Here is an 11,826-nt window from a genome sequence, read left to right on the forward strand (position 1 = left end):
CTTGTTCCACTAAAATGGCTTGATATTTCAGAAATCTCTGAGGGGAAAGCCAATGTCCCCCTTTTACCTCCAGCACTGTAGAAACCGTGTGGGATACCAATACAATTATCTTCTGCCCCATTGTAAACTTTCATGCCTCTTGGATATTGATTACCAAGGCAGCCACAGCCCTTAGGCATCCAGGCCATCCTTTGCTTATTTCATCAAGCTGCTTAGAGAAGTAAGCTACTGCCCTCTGGTATGGTCCAAGATTTTGGGCTAAAACTCCCAAGGCTATCCCCTGTTTTTTCATAGGAGAATAGCAGAAAGGGCTTAGTGACATCTGGGAGTCCTAATGCTGGGGCCTTCATCAACTCCTGTTTCAACTGCTGAAATGCTCTTCTGGTCTCCCCATCCCAAATCAGATCCTTTGGGAAAGATTTTAACATCGCGTAGAGAGGTTTTACCATTATTCCATAGTTTGGTATCGATAAACGGCACCATCCTGTCATTCTAAGGAATGTTAGCAGCTCCCTGGAGGTGCATGGCTCAGGGGTTTGACAAATAGTCGCCTTCCAGACGGGTCCAGCGTCCGCATCCCCGCAGCGATTTCATATCCCATATCAACTTGCTGTTGAGCCACCTGTGCCTTCTGTGGAGAAACTTGATACCCATTAAGTTCAAAGCAATTCAACAAACTGTCCACTTCGCACATAACTCCTTTGTTTCTGTAGCTATTAAAAGATCATGCACATATTGTAATAACACCCTTGCATCAGATGAGCGTTCCCACTGCTCCAAGTTCTTAGCCAACTGATTCCCAAATATTGTAGGACTACTCTTAAATCCTGGTGGAAGCACAGTCCACGTAAGTTGTGATTTTCGTCCTGTACTGAGATTTTCCCATTCAAAAGTGAATCACAGCTGGCTATCTTTGGCTAATGGCAAGCAGAAAAAGGCATCCTTCAAAACCAGGATGGTAATCCATGTTAATTCGGTGGATAATTTGGTGAGTAAAGTATTCGGATTAGCTAGTAGAGGACTTACATCCTCTGCTATCTTGTTAATTGCTCTTAGGTCTTGGAAATCTATGTATTCCCACCTGTTTTCCCAACTCAAACTTTAATGGTTTAGAAAAATACACCTTTTCTGGTTGACCTGTGGCCCCTTTTACCATTGCAAAATTTTCACTTAATAGCATCAAAAATTCATTTAAAACAGAATAAGTAGCTTCTCTATACACCAAAAACTCTATACTTCACTGTTCAATCCTTAACTTTATTTTAACCAGTGGATCTGCTAGAGTAGATTCCCCAGGTTCACGTCAATCACTTTCCACCGGGGCTTGGTTCTTAACACAGGCCCCCCCCCACTTTTCCAGTCCTTCTGTGGGCATTCTCTTTCCAGTGTCCTTTTTTCCTACAGATGGCACACTGTTCTTTCTCAACCAGTCTCCTTACTGCCCTTGGCCCCACCTCCTGCAATGCTGTTAATCTAAAGTGCCATTTAGGGGCCACTTTTCCCCATCTTCTAACTTACACAATAACCACCACTGATTACAGTACTTTATCAAAGTCTTTTTACTCAGACTACCTCCTGGTCCTCCTGCAATTTCTCTCCAGTGTGCTAAAACACACCTGAGGGGTGTTTTCTTGGGTACCTCCTTTCCTTGCGAACTCCCCATGGTACTCCTCTGTAGATTTGCTACCCCCCAGGAGTCCCCACAGATAACTCCTTATACTTCAAAATTTCCCTAAAACAGTCCCCAAAACTCATTCCACCAGTCATACACGCACTCTGGGCACGAATGACACCAACAACCTTAATATCTTTCTGTACTGACTAAACAAATTATCACATATATCAGACAACACTCGCTAGTTCTGTGGAAGCAGCAGCACTCATTTCATCCGTCCCTATAATTTATAACATTTTTCCATTCTCATTCCACTCCAAATAATTCATTTACTCATATAACACACACAATCATTTCATTTCCTCCCTAAAACTCGCCAACTGTTTCCCTTAGAAGAACTGACTTACAGGGCAAGAACTCCAACTCACACTTATATGCAAACACTCTCAATCACACATTCTGCCAGCATCACACTTCACTAAGTCAGAGCTGCAGACTCTTTCTCAAGCACTCTGATAGCAATTCCTCAAATACACAGTACCTGGCCATAAACAACAGATGGTAACAGCAGCAATAACACAACTTTATAATTTCCACTGGTGATAACAGTAATAACACAATCTCTAAGTCCTGCTTTTACAGTCACAGAAATCCACAAATCATTCCACAAGATACCTTTTCCCTGCCTACGACTTATGGGTCCCCTTTGTAGGAATTCCCCAAGGAGTTTTCCTACCCCAGCCGGCAACCAACCAAACTTGTGAGCTCACCCATCCAGGGGAAGCGGCAGCCATTTTTCTTATACCCTGCATAGGATGTCTCCTTACTACTTGCGGGACCCCCTTATCCCATACACATACCTTTCTGCCAATGAATGGTCCTTGTCTGCTCCCGCAGTGATCAGGTGAGGAAGGGGAGTCCTTCTGAGAAACCTCGGGGTGCACCAAAGGCTTCACCTCTCTCATCTGGTCCCACAGCCAAACAGAGATGGTACCATCTGAGTCGCAAAAATTGACGTATGGAATCAAACTCTATAACCAGAATTAGGTTATAAAGCAGGTATGTGTTTATTCAGTGTTGAGCACATGGGGGATTGCTCCTCCTATCATGTGCACCAATAGACAGGAACATTAGAAAGTTATAGAGCAAGCGTATACATATGCAACAGATTTCCAAGAAATCATTAACATACTCATTGTTTTTCCAGGAACTCATTTACATGCTGTCCCTCTTACTGACGTGTGCAGTCTGTAGCAGGGGTCTCGCTCCAGTGGTCGTTGGGATGAAGTCAGAAGTCTTCCTCAGGTTGACCTGTCTTCTTTGACCCAGCTCCTTCACTCAATCCAGTCAACACCAGTTTCTTTGGCTGCCTTTCCCTTATGTTTGCCCAGCTGCATTGTCTTGAATACAAAAATGTCATCACTTCCCACTGGTCCTTTTCTTCTGACTTTCCCCAAAGGCTAGGATACTTAATCTTCATGTAAAAGGCCACTAATTACCTGATTCCTACTTTCACCTCAAATGAAACAGTATGGTTCGAAGAAAGGGATGGACAAAGTAGCCAGTGGGCTGAGCTACGAACTGTGTGGTTGGTCATAACTCCAGTGCCTGCCAACAGCACACTGAACATCTGCACATACAGTTGGGCATTCTACTGAGGGCACACACTCTGGATAGCACAGTGGACCACTTGGGATTGGACAATCCATGTTCAACCTATCTGAGGCAAAGATACATGGGTTGATATGTGGAATGCAGTTGAGCACAGAACCATACAAGCATACCATGCCTCTGGACATCAATCCTTGCAGTCACCGGGCAATGATGAAGCTGACACACTGGCTTGAGTTCAGTGGTTAGGAAGTACACGAGCAGAAGACCTGCCCACTGGCTGATCAGAAATTATGACATGCAAGACAGAAAACCATGTGGGCAGCAGCTAAAGCACGGGGGCTGCCCATACAGTTACCAGATATTGTCCAGGCATATCAGAACTGTGAAGCTCACTCATGAATGAGACCACGCCAGAAACTACAGCCCATCTCGCTAGAAGACACAACCCATTACAGTGAAGGCAGATTGATTATATAGGTCCCCTTCCTCAATCTGAGGGGGGCAGATATGCCCTAACCTGTGTCAATACAGCAAGTGGATTGACACAAGCCTATTCTGTAGCAAAGGCAAACCAAGCCCATACCATTAAAGTTCTAACTAGGTTAATGGCACCATACAGGACTCCTGATGTCATTGAAAGTGATCAAGGTACATATTTCACAGGTGCAACCATGCAAAAGTGGGCTGGAGACAACATCAAATGGCAGTTTCACCTGCCCTATAATCCCAAGGGAGCAGGCCTAATAGAAAGCTATAATGAGATCCTGAAGGCTGCTCTGAAGGCAGATTCACAGTCCTTGCAGGGGCAGACCAAGAGGTTTTATGAAACCCTGCAAGACTCAAATGAAAGACCGAGAGATGGCAGACCCAGTGCTTTAAGAATGTTGCAGACAACTCAAGCCTCCCTGCTTCAGATACAAATTACAGGCAAGAACACTTCGCTCAAGCCACAAGTTAGCACCATGAGTAATCTTTTGCTCCCTGCCCCTGAGGGCCTAGAACCCAGGAAACACAAAGTAAAATGGCCCTGGAAGGTGCAAGCAGGACCAAAATGGTGTGGTCTCTGTTGCCGTGTGCGCCCATGGTTCAAACCCCCCCTTGTCCCGGGTTCTAGCGTTACCCCCCCACTATGGCCAAAGAGCCACCATGACTCAGCAAGAAAGATGGCAAAATGGCATTTATTAGGAGTAATTAGCACCTTATATACCTTAATCACTTCATCTACACCCCCTAGGGTGTACATTTGAAATGCACGCCCAAGACACAACACAAGGTAAGGGACTGAACAGGGGAGGTACAAACAACGTCACAGCCCGAATCCTTGCCTACAACATCTCCCCCCTTCCAAATACAACAGGGTTCTGCCTTGTTAGTGCCTACAATAGGTCTCCTTGCACCTTGGGGGAGATTGTTAGTGGTTGGAGAAAAAAAAAAAATTAAAAAATCAGTAAACCCTCCAGTAATTGATGCATGGCCAGCAGAGGTAGTAGTTGACACCCCTGTTTTCACTGCAAAGGGGACATTAATCATGTCCATGTGGCAAGTTAAAACCTCCCTTTGGTACCTGATATAATGATTCAGCCACAGAAATCAGCCCAAAGGGTGCAGTATCAAAGACCAGGATGTGCCCCAATACAGGCAGAGGTGTTGACTCAAGACTGAAATACAGCTTGTGTCTTACCATGGAGGTCAGACCTACCCCTCCTCATCCTTATTAAGCATTTGTTTTACTCCCCTTGAGGTTACAAGTTCACAGGACAGCCCACAGGAGCAACATCACTCCAGCATGCTCCAGCATCCATGAGGAAACGCCATGACACCCTATGGTGCACAGCTGAACTTTAGGGAACTGGTGAGCATGAATCAGAACTGCTACTGGTCCTTGAAAAAAGATATGCCTCCAGAAAGAGCATCAAGTGCTGGCCCAACAGAAACACATTAAAGACCATCAGTAATTGCCTTAATTGTCTTGATGTTCTAGATTGCAGCAGGTGTTACGCATGTATCATGATGTACATCGAATTTTAAGCCACTGGATTGTGTGGGCTCACTCCCTACCTGTTCAGTCATTGGTTCATTCTGTGAAGGGGTGGAGCGTATGTGAAAGACAGAACTGGTTTTCTTTTGTTGTCTCAAAGCTTGCTTCATGAGGCCTTCCTGATGATAAGACTCTGACTGACAACTGTTAAGTATCCTGGAGGGCGGATGGTGGGTGTCATTGTGCCATACTTTCCCTATCGCCTACCTTCACTTCCCCGTCTCCCTAAAAACGGCTAGGACTTTAATAAACTGGTTGGACCAACATTTGAACCGTTGCTTCTTAATCTCATGCCGGGTATACACATATCAAAGAACCTTGCCTCCCTCCTACAAATTGGAGCGAGACATTTTTATTGGCGTAGTCGGCAGGATGCCCGCCGTGAGAGTATTGTCCTTCCAAAAACTCCAAAATTTTTCTGTATGAAGAGTGAGCAAAGCCTCAAAATGGTGGTAAGGTAACATTTTGCTATAGAAAGGGAAAGGGGAACTTCACAGAAACCAAGACAAAGGGTAACTGTACATTTAAAAGTGCAGGGAAAGGGGGAATTACAGACACTTAGTCAAAATAAAGCCAGAGAAGAGGGCAATAAAGATAAGAAGAAACTGTCCGGAGACCTCTGACAAGAAGGATTAGATCCCCCCCGGGCAAGATGATGCCGACATGGGAGAACAATAACAGCAGATAACTCCAAGAAGAAAACAGAAGAAGAATTTCACCCCAAAACATCGGCAAGGGTCGCGGGGAATGGGGTCAGGGGGAATGAGGGAATGGGGTTGCGGGGAACGGGGCCATAGGGAATGTAATGAATATGTAATCAAACTGAGGAGGAGACTATTGATTATGTATTAGCTTGACCTATAACTGTAACACACTTTTCTCCTTACGGTGTGCAAGTTTGGAGGAGCTATCCCCCTTGCACCCGGCGCTGCGCAACGCTGGAATAAACATACCTGCTTTATAACCCATCTCTGGATTATAGAGTTTGATTCCACAAGTCAATTTGGCACCCCAGATGGGACCCTCTCTGTTCGGCTGCAGGACCAGCTGAGAAGGGGGACGCCTTTGGCGCGCCCCGAGATTTCTCGGAAGGACTCCCCTCCCTCATCTGATCACTGCAGGAGCAGACAAGAACCATCTATCGGCGGACCAGGTATGTGAAATGGGGGACCTGTAAGTCGTGAGGAGACGTCCTACGCAGGGCACAGTGGAGTCGGCGTGCTCCCCCCCAGGGATGTGAGCTCACGGGTTAGGTTAGGTTGCCGGCTGGGTTAGGAGGACTCCCTAGGGAGTGCCTACAAAGGGGCCAGTAAGTCGTACGCATGGTAAAAGAGCTATTGCTCACATTCAGGTGATTGCTAATTGGGCAGAGCTTGTCTGCTCTCTGGTACAGGGTGATTTGGGTAATCCTGGGATAATTGGTATCGTACAGCGCTGTTTATATAGGTGACCTAAGTCAACAACTAGCACCGGTGTTCTTAACATCTTTGGTTAAGCTTAACAAATGATATATTGTAATTCTGTTTTTTTAATTCTGTAATTCTGAATTGTCGTGTGAGTGTGGTGTGAGTGAGACGCAGCACAGCTGCAGGGCGAGTGAGGAGTCCCGACCCGCGGTTCCGTCCTCCCGCGAGGGAAACGGCCGGGGACGGACGAAGCGAAAGTTGTCTCCAATACTTGTTTATCTATGTTTTAATACGTGTTTATTTTGTATTATTAATTACCGATTGTTGTAAAGTATGTGGTCATAAGTTATAACAATGCTGTTGTGTCAGAAGTGGTTTTACTTATAAAAGAATACAGTGGTTTATATTAAGTTACGATGGGAAAATCACAGAGCAAAGAGGTCCCTGCGCGCTCACCCCTGGGGTGTATACTGGCACATTGGCGAGATATCGCTGGGGAACCAGGAGGAACCCTGAGCCGAAAAAAAAATCCTGATTAAATATTGTAATCAGTGGTGGTTGATGTATAAGCTAGAGGACAGGGACAATGAACATATAGAGGGATGTCTGTGTGGAATGAGTATCAAGCCATTTATGTGATACTGTGTTCTGCCTGCGAAGAGGTGTAAGGGAGGTGGGTCAGTCAGTGCTGGCTCTGTGGCGAGAGGTGTATAACTGAACGATATGGATTGCTAAGGGAAAGTTATAAGGTAGTAAGAGTGTTTATGGAAACTGAAGAACTGTGTTGTTTGATTTGTGGGTTTTGAAGGGAATGGGACAAACTGTTTGGCTGGTATAAGAAAGTGTAGTTGTTAATGTCATACGGAAGTATTGTTGAGGGTACGTGGAAGTGTAAATGAGGGTACAAATAGTGGAATAGTGTACAGAGGAAAAAGGGTTAAAGAGAAAGTGAGTTTATCTGTGCTGGCATGAGAACAACCCCCCCGCACCGTTCCCCTGCAATCAGAACTCTCAGAGTGGGAGAGGGAGCCAGGGTCAGAGACTGCTGCTGTAAACAGCAAAGGGGAAGGTGGAGAGGACAGGGCACTGGAAGTGAGAATAGCCTTCATGTGCAGAGATCTGGGAAATCTGAAATCTGGGCAGCACTGGATGGTTCTGGAGAGGAGGTGAAATGTAATGATTAGAGTTTGGAAAGTGAGAAAGTTTGGGAAGGACACAGGTTGAGGAAGGCAAAGATAAAAACAGGGATGTCAGGTCTGAAGAGAGGTGTACAATAAGAAGAAAACAAAACAAACACCTGATTGAGAATCAGAGATGTTCAGGAAACTGAAAATAATAACAGCTGTTACTGTTGTGGTGCTAGAGTAGGGCCATAGGACCCAGAAGATCCCCCACGAGGAAAGGGGGGGAGGGAGGCTTGAAGAGCCCAGGGAGGGCTCTGCCCCGCGGGAATGAAAGCAGTGTGCAAACTGCAATGGGACACTGGTAGAGAAATCCGACCAAGCTGAGTGAGAAGGAATTGTCTCTGATTGCAGAACTGAACAATGAGAACTTGGGAAGTTAACCCTAGCAGATACACCAATGAAACTGCAGCTAAGGAAGCAGGATAAAGTAGTTCATTTTCTGATGGATATGGGAGCTTCTTACTACCCATAGTTGGTTTTGTAACATTAGTAGGTGCTACTGCCCAACAAGAAAAGGCTTACCTTTGGAATTAATTAAATATAAGCTAAGAAAACAAGTAGGAATACAGGAATTCTTGTACCTGTCAGGTTACCCTGGCAAGAAATTTAATAAAACTGGAGCTAAGGGTCAAACAATATTGGCTGATTAAGAATTGTAAGTCTGACTATTAACACAAACTGGGAAAAACAATGTTATACCCCCAGGAGCCACAGCAATCTCAAATAAGACACACTTAGGGGTGTGGGCATCAGGGCCAAAAATTAAGCCCTAAATACAAGTTAAAAGCAAGAGCTCACCCACTCAGGGTAAAGTGGTGCCCTTTGAGGATATGTGACTGTAGAAGGACAAAAGAAATAATAGATAATTTTTTGAGTTTGAATTACTAATTGAATGGGAATCCAAGTACAAAACTCCAATTTTGCCAATTTGCTAAATTTTCGGATAGCAAGTGCTTTAGTTTGGTAGAAGACATGAGGACAAGTAATGGAATTGTTGAATGGATACACTCAGTGATGGAAAATCCATGCACTTTTTCAACCAAGTTAAGGAATGAATAGGTGGAGTTTACCTTCTGGATTTGAGGGATGTCTCTTCTGCCTGGTTTGGCTAAAGGAAGCCTAAGGTTATTTGCCTTTGAATAGGAAAACCCTAATAAAGGGAGAAGAGACTCAGTTAACCTGGACAGTGTTACCCAGGGTTGTGAGAACAGCTTAATGATTTTTGAGAACTGGTCAACTCATGAGCCTGAGACCTGGGATCCTCCATCCTAGGGTGGAACTTTACTGGAGCGTGTGGATGCCACAGCAACAAAAGGACTGTGTACAATAGACTGAGAGTTTGCTGAGTTTCTTAGTTTACAGAAAGCACAAATAACTCAGAAATTACAGCTGGACTTTGAACCTTAAGGACTGCCTAGAAAGAAGCCATCTGCTAAGCCCCTGAGCTGCAAACTGCCAAGGAACTCCATACGTTCCCAGGAATGACAGGAGGGTGCTGACCATGGATACACAGCTACGGACTGATGGTAAACCTCAAACAGCTTGAAGTGAGTAAGGGATGGTGCCTGAGGGCAGTGGCTGCACTGGTGTTCAATATTCAAGAAGCCTATAAATCTACACTGGGCCAAAGGACACCAGTTTTAATATCTCATACAGTGTTTACTGTATTGGAGGCAAAAGGGGGACATTAGTTCATTGGCTCTCACCCCAAAGATTCCTGAAATACCAGGCCATCCTGGTAGAGCAAGGTGATGTAGAAATAATTGTGACTAATATTGTCAACCCAGTATCTTTCCTTAGCGGAACTCCCGGAGAACCAGTATTACATGACTGCTTTGAATCAACTGAAGCTGCACATTCCAGCCGGTCAGTCGAACCTGAAGGACGAACCCTTAGAAGATGCAGAAGACACCTGGGTTACCAGCAGCTGCAGTTTTATGAGACAAGGAGACTGTAAGGCAGGACATGCAGTAACTGCTACTGACCAGGTAATTGAAGCACAACCACCAGCTGTGGGGACTTCCCCTCAGAAGACTGAAATAACTGCCTTGACAAGAGCTTCAATCATATGGACAGATGCTAAATATGTGCCACACGCTCATAGTACCATCTGAAAAGAGCAAGGATTGCTCACACACAAGGAAAACAGCCTGATTTAAATCTACCAATGGTTATTATATGTTGTAAAAGACATCAGAAATGTAACACTGTACAGGAAACAGAAAATAAGATGATAGATCAGGTGGCAGAACAGGCAGTTGAAGAGGGCTTCAATTCCAGACGGTAAACTTAAAATCTCTGAAGCCAAGTCAAAACCTGTAAAATATTCTAAAGAGAACAGGAGTCCAATTAATGATTTAGAAAGGAATAGAGCAAGCTGACAGATGGGTGCATGCCCAAATGGACACATTGTTATGCCCTTTAGTATTTTATGGAAATTGGTTATAAAGGAAGATAAGAGAATATATTGGGCAAACTAACACTACAAAGTACAGTCCCAGTACCAGGAACAGGGCACAAGTGGGCCTCACGGGAGAGGGCCTTCCAGGGCAACAATGGCAAATTGATTTCACAGAACTCCCAAGAAAAGGGGGGTATTGCTGTATGAAAATTTCTGTAACCTTAGAAACAATTGAGGATGCTGCTGCAGATGCCTGATGGACAATCCAAAAGGAGGTATCCTGTTTATCCAAAGATGCACTGCAACATGGAGTAGGCAGGGATAACACCGATTGGGGAATAGTTTTCTCTGGACCATGGGATAAACTTACTAGTTGCCAAATTTAGGATGACTAAAACAGTTTTTCTTAGCCTGCGTCACCTTGCTACTCTTGGTGTGTTTTACTCGTGTTGTTATAAGATGCCTTTTGTGTCTGCACCAAGGTACTGGAAGGGAATACGAGGTTTGGAAGAGACATGAGCTGAGACAAAAGGTAGAGAGCGGAGCCTATTTTGAGACCCATTAAGAATCTAGCAGGTAAAAGCCTGCTAGATTAAAGAAAAGGGGGGAATTGAAGAGTGAGCAAAGCCTCAAAATGGTGGTAAGGTAACATTTTGCTATAGAAAGGGAAAGGGGAACTTCACAGAAACCAAGACAAAGGGTAACTGTACATTTAAAAGTGCAGGGAAAGGGGGAATTACAGACACTTAGTCAAAATAAAGCCAGAGAAGAGGGCAATGAAGATAAGAAGAAACTGTCCGGAGACCTCTGACAAGAAGGATTAGATCCCCCCCGGGCAAGATGATGCCGACATGGGAGAACAATAACAGCAGATAACTCCAAGAAGAAAACAGAAGAAGAATTTCACCCCAAAACATCGGCAAGGGTCGCGGGGAATGGGGTCAGGGGGAATGAGGGAATGGGGTTGCGGAGAACGGGGCCATAGGGAATGTAATGAATATGTAATCAAACTGAGGAGGAGACTATTGATTATGTATTAGCTTGACCTATAACTGTAACACACTTTTCTCCTTACGGTGTGCAAGTTTGGAGGAGCTATCCCCCTTGCACCCGGCGCTGCGCAACGCTGGAATAAACATACCTGCTTTATAACCCATCTCTGGATTATAGAGTTTGATTCCGCAAGTCAGTATGTACCTCCTGGAGTTGCAAGGACCGATAATTTTGGTAACTTAGATGTGAGCACCTCTCCAGGAAGACCGCTCCATATTCTGAAACTTTACTGCTTATGTGTTTACCTCTGGGGGACGTATGAATTAATTTTGACTATTTGCTCTTGTTTTATACGTGTGTGCCTCCTCGGGAAGACTATATCGCATTTTTGTGGTTTAAGTATCTAGTAACGTATTTTGGAATTTGAAAGTTTTCTGTGTGCACCTCTTGGGGAAGTGAGGAAGTAATTTTTTGACGTTTGTGCCTCTCTGTCACGGTTTGAACGAAAAATCCACCTGCGTCCGTGACAGGGGGATGTGGGCCCCGGAGGGGCCCTAGGCCGAAAGGAAAAAGTT

This window comes from Coturnix japonica, chromosome 1, assembly GCF_054131305.1.
Source record: "Coturnix japonica strain WE chromosome 1, WE-NBRP24, whole genome shotgun sequence".
Taxonomy (NCBI): domain Eukaryota; kingdom Metazoa; phylum Chordata; class Aves; order Galliformes; family Phasianidae; genus Coturnix; species Coturnix japonica.